Source organism: Squalius cephalus, assembly GCF_949319135.1.
Source record: "Squalius cephalus genome assembly, chromosome: 10".
Taxonomy (NCBI): domain Eukaryota; kingdom Metazoa; phylum Chordata; class Actinopteri; order Cypriniformes; family Leuciscidae; genus Squalius; species Squalius cephalus.
In genome coordinates this window covers 21,068,095-21,085,806 of record NC_137131.1, presented here as the reverse complement: position 1 = coordinate 21,085,806, position 17,712 = coordinate 21,068,095, and the positions used below count along the sequence as shown (strand labels likewise).

Genomic DNA, 17,712 nt, shown 5'->3' with positions numbered 1-17,712 from the left:
CAAACCTTATATCTGAATGCCTTGAAATTAAATGCCTATAGTTGGAGATTGTCTATTGTGTGAATACCAAATATAGTATTTTAATACAATAATGCAGTGTTTTCTTTGTCATTTTTGACAAATACATCCACAAAGTACCATAACCATATGCCACAGCTTTAAAAATGCATCAGTATCACATGCATGTACACTGTAATTACATGCATGTACACTGTAACTCCACTGTAATTACCAAATACAGTATATACCACATTTTACATTAAACTTGTCGACAGCAATAAATTGTATTTTTACAGGGAATACTGCTTTTATTATTACATAATTAAAATATTATACTTTAAGGTTTCATAAGAGTAGTCACACTAGGAAAAAGAAAACATTTTCTGGGTTTTAAAACATTTATTTAGTTAAATTGCCTTCTGTGAACATGTTGGCTGAATTACTTTTTAAACATAAAATGCAATTTTAACACTTAAACAGGTAACAGTTAGCACTTAATTAAAGGAATAGTTCACCCAAAAATTTAAATTAGCACATGATTTACTCACCCTCAAGTCATCCTAGGTGTATATGACATTATTCTTTCAGACGAATACAATCAGAGTTCTATTAAAAAATGTCCTGGCTCTTCCAAGCTTTATAACGACAGTGAAATGCTGTTTCTTTTTTGAAGTCCATAAAAGTGCAAACGAAATCCCATTCAAAGTCTGCAAGGTTTCGCAGAAGTGAGGACACCTGTAGGCTTACAGTGGTGTTCTTGTTTTGCACAACTTGGCCAGTTTTCTTTGAAGTTACTTGTCCTTTCTTTGTTTTTGATCCACGTTCAGGATTGATGTCAAGAAAGCGTCTAAAAGGCAGAAAAAAACAACAATTAAATATTATTAACTGAGTGTATATATTTTGACAAAGAGAGACAGCACAAAAGCGGTCTAAAACTGAACAACATGAACAAAATAAAAAAAATGCAATGTTGGATGTTGTGAAAAAAAAAATGCAATGTTGGATGTTGTGATCAATAACTGATATTTTTTCTGCCCTGGTAAAATACATCAACTCAATGTGTCTGTTTACATGCACACTGTCAACTAACTAAATTTTTGGAAGTGGGGTTGCCAGATTTAAAGTTTTATTCTACAACTTTTGTCTACTCATCACCCAGCTCATTAACAATATCATGCCCTCATCCGGTGCCATCAGAGTATCAGTGGAAAGGCAGTCTTTAGATTCTCCGTTTATATAGAGCACACACTGCCAGAATCCAGCCCAAACCTTTGTGACAGAAATAATTTAACTTAATTGCAAGCCTTGCAATGTTTATTGCATATATGACAACATGATTTACCAGACTAAATGCATGTCTGCACCCAAAAATTTTAATTCTGTCATTATTACTCACCCTCAAGACTTTTGTTCATCTTCGGGACACAAATGAAGATATTTTTGATGAAATCTGATAGTTTTGTCCTTCCATTGATATCAATATCATTGCAACTGTCAAAGCCCAGAAAAGTGGTAAAAACATTGGTAAATATATAGCTACAGTGGTTCAACCTAAATATTATGAAGCAGGGTTTCTGCACATTTTTTAAAGTCAAATTTAAGGCTTTTTAAGACCTTTTTAAGACCCGAAGAAATCAAAATTAATACCATGCATTAGGGGTGAGCAATATTGACAAAATATGTCTCGATCGATATTTTCAAAGTTTTCTTGATAATAATTAGATAACAATTTACGGATTGTGTTTCTGTGCTTGGTGCCATGGCTTGTTTAGGCCTGTTGACAGCTGACTGACAAAGATATTCATATTCTATGCAGTGGTCAGTTTACAGCAGTGACAGAAATTAACATTTTTTATTAAGGGGTAATATTTGCCACCTTAAATTGATTTCAAGGGGCATTTTCACCTATATACGGACATTTGTAGATGTTTCAACAAGATATCTTTCACATCTACTGCAGTCAGATTCACCCGTGTTCACTCTGAAGGAATCACTCACATGGCTGGGCACTTGTATGACACATCAAGGATGTTAAGAGGCTAAAAGCAGGTTTAAAAATTGAAGTCAACAGGGTGCAAATTTTAAAAAGAGGATAACACGGTGTAGGCAACACCGATTTTTGTCATTGTTCTCTGTATTGACAGCACTCCAAATTTACAAAAAAATTAGCTCAATGTTAAAATTGACCGGAGTTCTCCTTTAAGGTTGCACTAGTTACATGGATTATTTAAATAATGTTTTTACTAGCTTTCTGGGCCTTAAAAGTTGCAAAGACGTTGCTGTCTATGGGTGGTTCAGAAACCTCTCAGATTTCATCAAAAATATCTTAATTTGTGTTCTGAAGATGAACGAAGGTCTTACAGGTTTGGAACGACATGAGGGCGAGTAATTAATGACAGAATTTTCACTAATCCTTCAACTGAAAACAACTTGCACCGATATATCTTAAAATATATGACTGCCACTGTTTTATCTCAAGATGCACACCAGTAATGTTTTTTTTTTTTTTTTAATGATACATTATTATAAAAGCTGCTTAAATACTAGTGATGTTACGTTCGTGAACGAATCGTTCTTTTTGAACGAATCTTTTAGGTGAACGAATCGTTCTCGTTCACGTAATCCATTGACTCATATTTCTCGTTCACTGAAATTCCTCCCTCCACCGCCGCGCGGCGCTATTGCAGCGCATGCGCAGCTCAGTGAACTGGATAGCTCTGTGTTTTCAATCTGTCAAGAATGACTAAACCTCAAGCCAATAGCGTTCGAGTATGAGATGTGACGGAGCATGTGATTTGTTGGATGTAGTGAACGAATACGCCCTTCACTGACTGTGACCGAGTTGCTTTTGTTTTGAGTCTGAACGAGAGAGAGATCTTCTCGTGAACGAACTGGTACATGTCGTTCGTGAACGAAAAGAACCAGTTGTTTGAACGATAATGGTGGCGAACCGATAGAGATGGGTTTGTGTAGTCAGCATATTTGCATCAAAGAAGGAAATTAACACTTTACCATTGTAATGAAAACAGTTTAATAACGCAAGCATGGTTAAATATAACAAAGACAAATTAACATTGTCATTTTGTACTTGACGGTTTACTTGATTTAAATTTACACTTCTCTTTACCTGCTTTTCTTTTCTTTTGTTTGTGTGTTTTAGACTTAGTTTTGTGGTATTTTGCACTTTGAAAAATTTACTTTACTACTTGTGTTCATTTTGTATGATCAAAAATGAATTAATTACGTTTTATTCATGTCATATGCACTTCTCTAAAAACTAAAACAAACCAAAAAATATGACTATTGGTTAGGTCTCATTTGCGTAACGTTAGCAAATAACATTTCAGTTAGGGCTGTGAAGGGGCATGTAATTGGTTGGATCTACTGAACGAATACGCCCGTCACTGACCGAGATCGCTCTGTTTTGAGTCTGAACGAGAGAGAGATCTCGTTCGTGAACGAATTGATCAAACTGGTACTTTCGTTCGTGAATGAGAGTACTGGGTAGATCGGTCATTTAGCATGTGATTCAATCTCATTCAAAGCGCAGTTATAGGTGTGCGTATAATTGTTTATCATATTTAACATACATAACATAACTCAACGTTTAATATAATCCCAGATTTATGAATGTGTATGTCAGACCAAACAATTAAAATGTTAATTATGCAAGAAAACCTTGTTTTGGTCATCTGAACCTCTTATTTAGACTTATTTTATTAATTTAGTAAATAAGGCACAAATTTTAACAAAGCCAAATCAGTTTTTTTTAACAAGTAAATACGTTCGTTAAAACATATCATAAAATACACTCTTTTTCGCCACCTGCTGCAGTATTTATGAAGAAATTGTCACTGAACGAATCAGTGAACGAGTCTGAACGAATCATTTTGGTGAACGAACTGAAAATGAACGAGTCTCTGGAAAGAATCAAAATTTCCACCACTATTAAATACCCTAATTTTATTAAGGCCTAGACCTGGCTTAAGCTAAGCCCTGTATGGAAACCAGGGCCATATTGTTCATACCAGTAGTCAACATAATAAATACTGTCAAGTCAAGGTTAGTGACACAATTCAGTCTAATATATATATATATATACATATATATGAATGGCAAATATGCCAATGACTAACCTCTGACCAAACTCAAGGTGCTGCCTCTTCCTGGTACTGCAAGCTGAAGTTATAGGAGGAGGCAAACAGCGCTGCCAGGCCAGTGATGAAGAGGCTGTGATCCTTCACACACACCTTGACCTTCCAAACTTAATATCCAGCACTGGTTGCTTAGAGATTGACCTGTAATGGAATAAAAAAGAAAATAAAAAAAAGAATAAATAAATAATATTAATAATTAAAATAACTACTGTGGGTTCCACTGTGGTTCGATGTAGTTGTCTATTCATAGTTCTATGAATTAAATTTTTCAACTAAAAATTAAAATTGGTTAGAATGCTAAAATGCACTGGCATATAATTTTGTTTGTTTTAAGCATAAACTCACTTAATTTTGACTTATTCTTTCAGAAAACAAGACAAATTTTACGTGTCTAATAAATGCTTCTTCATGTAAGAATTGTAGATATCTGGACTGGAAACAAAATAAAAACACTAATTAAGAAAAACATATTTTGCAGTAGGGTGAGTAAATGATGGCTTTTCATTTTAGGTTTAATCTACCCCTTTAATGTTTACATACCAGGAAATAAGTCGTGGACTTTCTGGCAAATGTAGATTGCTGGACATCAGCGATGCAAATTTCTGAAACAATTTTTAAAAAGGACAGCACAACCTTGATCAACAGAACCCAAAACATAAAACATATTACAAATTAATGAGATTTGCTGAATAATCTCTACTTATCTGCTTGAAGGATAACACCGTCTAACTTCTTTGAATTAGGGAGTAACTTAGTTGTAGGACCATGGGATGGCAATCAGGAACAGGCCTACTACATTTGAAAACAGCATTAGGAACATGGATTTTCATGTGCTAGCAAAATTCTGACAACGATTCAAAAGCACGATCACAGAACTGACAGAATTTGACAGCATTTTTTTTTTTTTTACAACATAGACTATAACTGTAACACTACTTAAAAGCACTTACATTAACAATGGCCATCAGATTACAAATGCCTAAAACGAAAGAAATATCAAATGCACGTCATGCAAATAGCATGGTAAAGGTTGTCTATTATATGAAATGTCGAAGTTAACGTTACTTGGTAAACAGGTGGAACAGAGTCAGTGAATTGCTTGCGCGGCCACGGTAGTAAACCGCGTTCGCAAAATCAAACCAAATACGTGAAAACAATGTAGAAATGCGAACGCAAAAAAAAAAAAAAAAAAAACTTATATATTGGCTTACCGTATCACTCAGTTGAACAATTCTCCATCTTCTCAAACTCTAAATCCCACTTATCGTCACGCGCAGGTTAGATTATTCAATGACAAATTCTTCCATCCGTCTTCAGGTAGCTGCTACCGTTAACGTCGTCCATTTTCTGCTGCGTCACAGGCAACTAATGTTTGAAACACGAACCGAACCGAACCGAACCGAACCTCAAAAAAGCTTTAAAATTGCTCACAGATTCGCAGACATTGTTTATCTTGATAACAGGAATGATTATTTGTTCAGTTGAATCCCGCTGACAAAACGAGTTTGCCTGTTGTAGCTGCCTAACTGTCTGCTCGCATGATGCGTCACATTTGAACTGAATTGAGCGCGAAAGAAATCAATCCCACAATGCAATGCCTTTTCAGTCAGTATGATGGTAGGCCTAACGAATTTATCAGGACGAAAACATAAATGTGCTGTATATTTACAGCTGTTCTGTAAAAGATACAGCTTAATACTGTATTATGGAAATACAGTAGCCTACAATTCTGTAAGAAATTCGTTGTAAATTTACAGTAAAGGGTTACAGTGTATGTTTACATACATTTATTAAATATGTTGAAAACAAATATGTATGTCACATATTTATAATTAATGTTGTCCATATATGCGAGAAACCAATACTATACTGTAATATATGCAGATATATGGTATCATATATGGATGAACTCAAATATTTTCTTCACATGTTTGGACACATACATGTTCATATATGCTGCAGGCATATATTGTGTTCTCAGATAAGTCAAATATATGTATAGATATATGTTGCAGTCATATATTGTGTTCTCAGATAAGTCAAATATATGTATAGATATATGTTGCAGTCATATATTGTGTTCTCAGATAAGTCAAATATATGTATAGATATATGTTGCAGTCATATATTGTGTTCTCAGATAAGTCAAATATATGTATAGATATATGTTGCAGTCATATATTGTGTTCTCAGATAAGTCAAATATATGTATAGATATATGTTGCAGGCATATATTGTGTTCTCAGATAAGTCAAATATATGTATAGATATATGTTGCAGGCATATATTGTGTTCTCAGATAAGTCAAATATATGTATAGATATATGTTGCAGTCATATATTGTGTTCTCAGATAAGTCGAATATATGTATAGATATATGTTGCAGTCATATATTGTGTTCTCAGATAAGTCAAATATATGTAGAGATATATGTTGAACATATATTGTGTTCTCAGATAAGTCGAATATATGTATAGATATATGTTGCAGTCATATATTGTGTTCTCAGATAAGTCGAATATATGTATAGATATATGTTGCAGGCATATATTGTGTTCTCAGATAAGTCGAATATATGTATAGATATATGTTGCAGGCATATATTGTGTTCTCAGATAAGTCAAATATATGTATAGATATATGTTGCAGTCATATATTGTGTTCTCAGATAAGTCGAATATATGTATAGATATATGTTGCAGTCATATATTGTGTTCTCAGATAAGTCAAATATATGTAGAGATATATGTTGAACATATATTGTGTTCTCAGATAAGTCGAATATATGTATAGATATATGTTGCAGTCATATATTGTGTTCTCAGATAAGTCGAATATATGTATAGATATATGTTGCAGGCATATATTGTGTTCTCAGATAAGTCGAATATATGTATAGATATATGTTGCAGGCATATATTGTGTTCTCAGATAAGTCGAATATATGTATATGTTGCAGGCATATATTGTGTTCTCAGATAAGTCGAATATATGTATAGATATATGTTGCAGGCATATATTGTGTTCTCAGATAAGTCGAATATATGTAGAGATATATGTTGCAGTCATATATTGTGTTCTCAGATAAGTCAAATATATGTATAGATATATGTTGCAGGCATATATTGTGTTCTCATACAAGTCAAATATATGTATAGATATATGTCATGCTATTTAAAATATAAGTACATATATGGCCATATATTACATTTTTGTATGGGTTCACAAACAATGAAACGCTCCCGCCTCAGAACCGAAAGATTTCATTGGGTCCCGTCATCAAACAGGGCGTTACCCCGCGCTGCTTTAAAACCACAACACAAGCAGACGTCTCTCTCTCTCTGCTCTCACACGCTCTCACCCTCGTGACTCCGAACTCTGAACTCTGCACTCTCACCCCTCCCTGCACCACGAGCAGCGGAGCGGAAGAAGGGACAGGGCCTTCATCCAAACGAACCGCGGATGTAAAAATCCATTCTCGTCCTGTAACCAAGTTTTCTCGCCCTTCCCGCACCGGGAAGAGACTTCCGTACCTCTCGGTAATGTTACATTCAGTGAGTTTTTAAGAACTTCACGCGAAACGCAAGCCTACAAATCGATGAGACACGGTCCAGCCAAGATACGCACGTGGTCTCGAAGCCCAGCTTCACACAGACAAAGGAACAGAATCGCAAGTAACGTATAAAATGATCTCTCTCGAAGCGGCTTTCACAGTTGTCTCTTAACCTGTTAAGCTTCACCAGTGCGTCGGCGCACTGAAGCGTTTTTTTTTTTATTTAGTTAAAAATTACTATTAGATTTAATGTTATACATTGACAAACTATACATCATTAAAAAGATATAAGACTCAAGTTTCAGTATTTGACCACTATTGTATTCTGAAAAACTTATAGTGACAGTTATGTCTTAATTTGTGTCAGGAGTTATGAAATGAAAAAATGAGTCGATACCTTTAATATGAATTATGCGCGTCAACCGCTTTCATTCATAAAAAACTCCCGTGCTGTCGTCATGACAGCGATACACAAAACAACGTCCCTCAGGGCTTTAGCTAAAAAATGTGCAGATTTGGAGAAATATTGATATATTTTCATAGGTTTTCATCAGATTTCTATAGACAGGAATAATATTTATTGAATTTATGCCCAAATGCGTCGATGTAATCATTATGAGCGCTGGATACTGTGATCGTGATGTATTGTGTTTTCAATCCATACCAACAGCCTGAGGGCGCTACATGCACAATAATAGTCCATATATAGAACATGAAGAAGAGGCATGATCATGTGACATTCCAGGAAGTCTCAAACACATTCAAAGCTATCAGAGATCGCTGTAACATGTTTTGAAGACAATAAACATGATTGAAATGATATTTGGTTTACCTGTGTTCTTCGAGTAATGTCAGGTATTTCCATAATAATAGATTATATTTATAATGTAATGCTAATCGATATAGACTTTATCATTGTGCAAAATAATATATATATATATATATATATATTCTGTCTGATTTTTTTATCTGAAGCGAAATTATATCACAGAAGATTATTTAAAACACTCGACTTGCGTTATAAATTAAGTTTGGAGCACAAACATGGTTTTAATCTCATAAATTGTCGTGTATTGATGGTGTGCTAAGCTAACATGCTAGCTAGCTCTAGGTGCACCTGCCACATATAGCAGTTATCCTTTTATGTTTTTTTTCTAAATATGCTTACTGAAATTTAAGCAGGGCATTTGATCCAGTTTTTAAATGTTGAGTGAGAACTTTGATAAAAGAAATTTGGGATTGAAACCCTATGAATAGCCTGTGAATAGCCAGTCGTCGTTAGTAACTATAATGCAGACAAAAGAAATGCATATTTCGAGCCATAACCAGGCTGGAGAGGTGTGAATGTGTGCAGGGGGAGACTGAGACTGAATGGGGCTCGTTTGCACCACAAAACAATAGAGACAATAAGACTGAATGGATGACTTAGAAGATGACTAAACATCAGCAGCATTTTTAGAGTCTAATCAAAATAAAGTCACATGACATGGTCTTGAAAAACAAACTAAATACAGAGTTTTGGACTTATTATCTTCAGATTTTAAACATAAAATGTTTAGACATGTGGCCTTAGCTGTAGTGCATTTCTAGATTGCTCCAGTGCCAACTTCAATTTTATTTTCATGAGGATGTTTCATAAAAATTAATTTCTAATAACTTTACAAAACTTTGAAGCTATTTATAACAATTTTTTTCATTATGACAATAATTAATTCTACATTTACAATAAACTGCCAGGTGTCAGCTTTCAAATGAGATCATACTTGTGCTTTTAGTACAAAGGGTTCATGAACTGTATCTGTTTAAGTTTGGGTATGTCATTTCTGGGGATTTTTCAAAAGTGGCGTTGCAGCTTAACAGGTTAAAAGGTTCTGTTTGTAAATTACCATACTTTCTCCATAACTTTCTTCCTATTTTCATTCTGATCAAGTCATGTTTTATGTTTGTTTTGTTTAAACGTTCGTGGGTCTTGTGTAATTTTACGTACGTAGATTAGCCTATATCACTTCCTATATACATATAATCCTTTGTGTGTCATTTTTGATTAAATAAATCTTTTATACTTTGACTGACTCTGTGTTACAATCCCACCAATGTAATTGTCAATGAAATTGCGATAAGATCTGGCTACTAGCTCTTTATTTTAATTCATAAACCCAGCAATTTGCATCCATGGCCAGGAGAGAATTTGTCTGAGGTTTGATAATATAAATATTCCTTCTTAACTGGTATAATCAAAGCATTCGCTGGTCGAATGACTGATGAGAGACCAGTTATAGAACGAAATATTTTTGATAATTAGCAGGTAATGTAATAGCATATGTGAAATTTATGAATTATGACTATGAGTTATGATTTTAAATATTTCCCCAAATTTCCTTACTGCTCGAGCTAATATTTCATATATGACCTAATTACGATTGTTACCATAAACGCTACAAGGGTTAAAAAAAAGTGTTCAAAGTTAGGCATAAGAGATTTAAAAAAAAAGGTAATTGAGTTAGTACAGTTTATTATACTACCATTTATCGCAAAAATAAACAATGTGGGAAAATAGACACCCATATATTTTTTTTATGATAATGTGTACTAAATAGTTACGAAGAGACCAATTTCATTGTATTGTACTTGTTACTATGGTGGGGCGATACTTATAGAGGTCACTAGATGGCGGTGAGCACCGGGAGGAACTTAAAACCATTATGAGACAAGCGCTGCAGAATAAATACTGCAGTTGAGCTGAACAGAAGCTAAAGTTTTCGTCTCATTGTTTCTATATACAGGTGGGTTAATGTTCCTCAAAATGGTATGCATGTATATCAGTATAAGAGATAAGAGTGTTGTGAATCTGTAGTGAGTACGTGCAATGTTTAGAGTTGAGTAGTTTTGCCGTATTGTGTGAAATAGTGATGTTCAGCTATACACTGCCATACTAAGCTAGCAGACCTGTTGCTATGAGTAACCAAGTAAACAATAGAAACGCGGATGGTCTCGTTTTGATCTGAAAATGCATTTAGTGCTAATGTGTGTATAACACATCATGTTAAACGTTTTTCCTGTGTTTAAACAGAGTAGTTGACTTTAAAAGTGAATCAAATTTAGTAATTTGTGTAATGTGATGGAACTAATGTTTATTACAAGAACCAAATGAGAACAAGTAAAAAATGTTGTTGTTCAACTGGTCAATATACAATTCATGTCAAATGAAGCACAATGAAAAGTATGGACATTACTATGTTTTATTTTACTGTGCTTCCGTTATTATTATTCCATTATATATTTGGGTATTGTTCTGAAGATATGGTGATATCTTAACACAAAGTACTGTGAAATACATGAGGCTACAAGCATTTTGTTTATTACCTCAAGGAGTCAAACATTACTTTTTTCCTTTGTGGAAGCAGAATAAATACTGCAGTTGAGCTGAACAGAAGCTAAAGTTTTCGTCTCATTGTTTCTATATACAGGATCTAAAATCACACTCACCCCCCCTGACACTCACCAGGCCAGGGGGGCAACAATTTTGGGGGCTCGTCCGGGATTAGCGCCTTGTCCTGATGGCAGCTAATCACCAATAAATGAACCTGACGTCAAGTTCCTGGACCAACGTGCTACACCAGCGATTCCTGAGGGGAAGAGATGTCTGCTCTACAAGAACTGCGAAGGGGAATCCAGAGGCAGCTCCATCAGCTGATCAACTCCGCCATGACAGATGTACTCCACAAGCTGGCAGCCTCCATCAAGGATGAGGTGGAGGAAGATCTACCAGGGGATGATGCAACGGAGGTGGAACTCTATGACTTCATCGTGGACTTTTTAAAAGGTGACGAGTTGGCAAGTCAAGAGGACCCAAGGCATGACCCGCTTGCTAGTCTTCAACGATCTCATCACTGAACTGCAACAACCTCCAGCGGCTGCAGAAGAGCAACGTGAGTTACTGGCAGAGACTGAATCATTAGTGGCACCTTCAGTAGTGAATGTTAAGGCAGACAAATTATCAGTTGTAGCCAGCCAGGTAACTGATGTGATAAAGTTGACAGATGTTGCTGCTTTACTGCCTCGAAGAGAATTCAAGATATACAGTGGCCAGATTTCTGACTCCGATTCTGATGTTAGCTATAGCTCACTGTGTAGGCAGATTGATGAGGGGATAAGTGAGAAATATGCACATGTAAGGCGAGACCTTAAACCCCTCCTTACCAATACAAGTATAACTGATGATTTCATCTTAGAGATAATGACAAAGTCAGTTAGTGAAGAGGTTGAGAGACAGGCACGCCTAGGTCAGACACACAAAACCAAAACAGTCACAGTCAATGCCACACAACAACAGGAGAGACAACATGCAGTCCAGCCTCCAGCTGAAGTGCAAGCCAGTGTTCTTCAAACACAAGCCGAAGTCCAGGCGAACCGCACAGCTATACACGAACTGACAGCACATGTCTCAGCCTTAGCAAAAACTATAGAGAAGGCTCTCACCCCTACAGCTAGTACTCCAGTGCCGTCACAGGCCAACCCGTTAAGTACGGTGCAACCACCCAAGTCTGCCACAAGGGGAAAATGCAAGTCATGTTTAGCTCAAGGGACTGCAAACTGCAACCACTGTTTCAGGTGTGGCCAGGAAGGGCACAGAGCTGTGGGCTGCCTGTCAAAGCCTAAGCCAGCGGGAAATGTGATGGGGTCACTGGGGAGGGACCACCAGTGACCAAACAAGAGCCAGAGTCCCCTGCTTCCGTAACCAGCCATGACTCCATAACTCCCACTCATTGTCTATCACTATCGAAACACAGAGTAAGAAAAGGAAACCATTTAGCAAAACTGATAGGCAGAAAGTGCTTGCTAACCTGTACTTTCAACGGTGTGCAGATTGATGCGCTACTAGATAGTGGAGCTCAGGTTACGATACTGGAAAAGTCCTGGCTAAAGAAACACTTACCTGACATTAAAATCCAGCCACTCACAGACCTACTACCAGATAATCCACTCAGAATCACAGCTGCTAATGGCACAGATGTACCTTTTGAAGGGTGGGCTGAAATATTGGTGGAAATCAAAAGTGTAAGACATGGTCAAGTAGCCATTAATGTACCCATGCTAGTGAGTCAGAGCTGTGTTAGTGGCCTGTTGCTAGGGTTCAATGTGATAGAGGAAATCATTTTAGAGAGTCTGGAAGAGCCAGGAAGTGTCAGTCTAAGTGATTTGCTAGCAGAGGCATTAAAGCTCCATCGAGATACAGCTGAAACTATTGTCTCCGTAATTAGTGATACTCCAGCCAAAAAAAAAGCCTGCAAATGACACCATCAGAGTGGGGAAGAAAGGTCTTACAGTCCCAAGTAGCCAAATATGTGAACTGAAGTGTTGTGTCAGATCATGGCCACAGGGAGGAACAATGCTTTTTGAACCCACCTTAGAAAGTGTCTTACCGGAGGGATTACAACTATTTCCTGCATTAGTTGATGTGCCCGGTGGTGTCTCCAAAGCTGTGAAAATCTCCATCTGCAACTCCACCAAGCATGACATTTTTCTGCCACCAAGGACAGTCTTAGGCTGTATAGAAGAAATCGTTGACAGCAAACCAGTCAATCTGTGCTCCCCGGCTAAGCAGCCAGCAAAGTCGAAAAGTGATACATACACGTGTGTCGCACAGGTTAGCCCAAGCAGCGGTGCCAGCAGCAGAACGAACAGCTCAGTAGAGTCTCACACACAAGAAAAGTGGCACCCCCCGGTCAAATTAGAACATCTTGATCAGCAGCAGCAGGAGATTGTGCGCCAGATGCTTTTCGAGGAGTCTGATGTGTTTGTAAAAGAAGAAGGAGGCATCGGTTGTATACCCGACTTACAGCTGAAAATCAATGTGGTAGACAACAACCCAGTTCAAAGGTGCTATAACTCCATACCTAAGCCCTTATACAAGGAGGTGAAAGAGTATGTGCAGAATCTCCTAGACAGAGGTTGGATCCGCAAATCTGTGTCTTCATATTCGTCTCCAGTTGTTTGTGTCCGGAAAAAGGACCAGAGTCTGCGGCTGTGTGTAGACTTCAGAGGCCTGAACCAGAAGACCATCCCAGATCGTCATCCATTGCCCCGAATCCAAGACCTGCTTGACAGTTTGGGGGGAAACACATGGTTCTCCATCCTGGATCAAGGCAGCGCATACCACCAAGGGTTCGTGAGCGAGGAATCCAGACACCTTACAGCCTTCAGTACACCCTGGGGGTTGTATGAATGGATACGGATACCATTTGGCTTGACGAACGCACCTGCGGCTTTCCAGAGGTGTATTGAGGGTGTGTTGGAAGGTATTCGAGATGAATGCTGTGCTCCATACCTCGACGATGTGCTGTGTTACTCAACGTCTTTTGAGGATCACATACATCACCTCAGACAAGTTCTCAGTCGCTTGAGAGAACACAGCATCAAACTAAGATCAACCAAGTGTGAGTTGTTTAAAAGAGAGGTTCGTTACCTCGGCCGATTGGTGTCTGGGGAAGGAGTCAAGATTGATCCACAGGATTTGGCAGCAGTGATGGCACTCAAAGAAAAAGAGCCTCGCACAGTTGGAGATGTCAAGTCTCTGCTGGGGTTTCTGGGGTACTACCGCTCCTTTATCCAAGACTTCTCTCGACTTGCTAAGCCACTGTTTGAACTGCTGCAGAAACCCACGGAAACAGACGGAAGTCACACCAAAAATCGGACAAACAAAAGTAAAGGTGGAGCTCAGAAAGTAGATAAAGGACAACTCCCATCCAGAACCCCGATCACATGGAGAGCACAGCACAGGGATGTAGTAGCCAAGCTAGTTGACATGTTGACGAATCCACCTATCTTAGCTTACCCAAACTTTAACCTCCCATTCATACTGCACACTGATGCGTCCAATGAAGGATTAGGAGCAGTCCTATATCAGCGCCAGGACAACAAGTTGCGGGTCATTGCACTGCATGAAAAGACTCAAATCCGGCAAAATACGGGCATGGTAAACTCCTGTGTAATTTGATGTTTGCCGGATGTATGTGGGAAAAAGCGGATCAGAGTAACATGGAACAGTATATTTCCAGATAAACCCGGAAACCTCACATATGCGGACATATACAGGAATCCGTGAAATTTCACGGACATATACAGCTGAAACACTGCTGAGTGTGAGAGGACTGACAACTGTTAGGTGTGAAGACCTTTCATATGTTAATGACTGACACAGTGCTGGCTGTTCTCAGAGGGAGGGGTGGCCAGGGAGGACTTCAGGATTGAATTATCTCTGGACTACTAGGTTAGGCTACAGCAAACAAGCTTTTTGTACAGAAAAAATAAATCAATTCTTAAGGCCCTGAAACACAAAACCGACGTCAAAGAACTAGCAATGACTAAAGCCGACTCTAGGGTTGACTCACGTCGCCTGTGTCAGGGCCTTAAAACCACTGCATGAAAAAAAGTCTCTTAATCAAATATTTTTTATAAAAACAGGACAAAATAAACACCCAGTCTGAACATATACGTTCACAAAAACATCTGAATATTTAATGAAATAAACAAAGGAATTTAATTAGTGCTGGAAAAAAATTAATCGCATCCAAAATAAAAGTTTGTGTTTGCATAATATATGTGTGTGTACTGTGTATAATTATTTTGTGTATAAATACACACATATGCATGTATTTATTTAAGAAATATTTGAATGTATATACTGTATATACATTTATACATAATTTATATTATATCTAAATATAAATAATTTATATATAAATAAATAAAAATCTTAAATATATACATGCATATGTGTGTATTTATATATACAAAATAATTATACACAGTACACGCACATATATTATGCAAACACAAACTTTTATTTTGGATGCGATTAATCACGATTAATTTTTTCCCAGCAATAAATTTAATGGAACAAATAAAGAAAAATTAACCAAACATTTCAGAATATCTCAAATTTTATTGTGAAGTTTTACAAATTGCAGACAACAACATTTGTCACCTTTTTCACAATTGGCTTTTAGCTTGCTTAGTTGGGGACATTTAATTTAATATTCAACAATATTATTGATCTGCCTGCGTTGACACTATTATATGAGATCTGAACTGAGCTGGACAATGACATCACGGTTTTCTCCAAAGTGGCTATATACACATTTAAATTTATTTATTTATTTATACAACAAAATGAATCACCACTGAACTGACTTAAGCTGGACTGAGAAGCTATTTTCTTCTAGAAAACAAACTTTCTTGCATTATTTTCCTGTTATCTCTGTAAAGCTACTTTGAAACAATCTGTATTGTAAAAAGCGCTGTATAAATAAAGGTGACTTGATATTTATTAAAAAGGTAGATGGAACCTGAGCTTTTCTACTCCACTGAATTGAAGACCGAGGTCACTACAGTTAAAATCTCTTGCTGAGTTAATCCACCTTTAAACTATTAATGTCTATGAACAAATATGTATTTTTATGTTTGTGTGCCTCAGTATTTCTGAGTGAACACCGCTGGTTTACTCACTATTTTAAAGCGTACTGTCGATCACGTGATATGACGTCATGACGTGCAGCTGACGTTACCTGAAAAATCTTTCCAAGATGGCTACCCTCTCGAGCGACGTGGTATCAAGAATGAAACAACTTGTAAGTAAACCAAAACACTTCAAAACTACTTTGCTTGTTGTAATATTGTAAGAATATCATATTACACGTGATATTTGACTGTTAGACGAGGCTATTTTTAATTTGCAAGCGCGGTGCCGCGGGCGCGATTGCCGTCAGTCCGCCTGCTAGTTACAGAATATCCTGTGTAACGTTAGCAGCTACTGTTAATGTCGTGGCAGGGCAATAATGTTAACGTTAGTCAATAACTCTTTTCAGCAAGTGATAGTCCTTCTGTTTTTGAGTGTGTTGCTGTTGTTTGTGTTAAGCGCCCTGCTCTAGCAAGTTCAATGTGATGTTATCTACATGCACCCAAATGAGCTAGTGGCTAACGTTAGCAGTTATGTTAACTTTTACTCAAACAAAGTTAAGGTTATGGACATAATAGTTACCGAATGAACTATGCAAGTTTTTATTAAACCTTTACAAACGTCTTTTTTTATTATAGGTTTAAGTGGAAGGAGTGCAGTGAGCATCCCCAAAATCAAGGTGACTCAAATGTTAATTTAGGCTGTAACTATTTTTCACCATTTCTTTTATTTGGAGCCTAATTCATTAGCATCAATCAAACGTCTCTTAAAGCCACACTAGGTAGGAATTCCGTTTTGGTCAAACAACGACCCCTAGAGTCTCTGTGGACTACTTGTATTTAACGTTACTGTCGTAAATACCACTCACGCAGAGCAGTCTCTTCACTCACGGCCTGATACCCTCCCCCCTGTATACCGGTCCCTGTTCAGTCGGATGGAAGCTGTAACGAGTGGAAATAAGGTGTGTCCCCTTTAAGAGCTGCGCGCGCCCTGTTTAACTTTCGGCAGTCTGTATTGTATGTGCGCCTCGAACATTCCGTAAGCGGATTGTTTCTGTTTGATGCTCATTCGTGTCCTATTTTTGTCTATCAAGTAATGCTGTGGACGGTAAAACGTGTGACAGACAGTTACACGAGTTCGATTGGGTAATAACAGAGACAATATAAAAGGACTTTGGTAATAAACACAACGCGTTTCAAATCGTCGGACATAGACATCTTCGGAGGCTAGCTCGATGTTCGAAGTTACTAGCAGCTAATCCATCAACAAGAACGCCAGGTGCTTTTTAGCTCACACCAACGAGTGAAAGCTTGTCCGAGTGATATACAATATAACAAGCAATATACTTACAAGTCCAACAGCATGTGAGGACGTGTTGGGGGAAGTGAGGTAGCCTATGCCATAAAGCAGTCGAATTTTGTAGTTCTTTTTGAGCGCGGGGGTTACTACCCGAACCCCGAAGTTTAAAAGTACGATTAAAAACTATACAGACCCCGCCAGGCTATGGCAGACATGTCATTCAACCTATTGTAAGTCGATGTACC

At 37.4% G+C, this 17,712-nt stretch overlaps 1 long non-coding RNA gene across 1 annotated transcript; it reads right to left on the bottom strand.

Annotated features, from left to right (window-relative positions):
* Window positions 1–385: 385 nt before the first annotated feature.
* On the bottom strand, window positions 386–4,776 carry LOC307165290. The gene is made up of 3 exons (XR_013822452.1): window positions 4,698–4,776; window positions 1,397–1,491; window positions 386–847 (listed from the first exon to the last, which is right to left on the bottom strand). It is a non-coding gene; the product is annotated as an uncharacterized lncRNA (long non-coding RNA).
* Window positions 4,777–17,712: the final 12,936 nt, after the last annotated feature.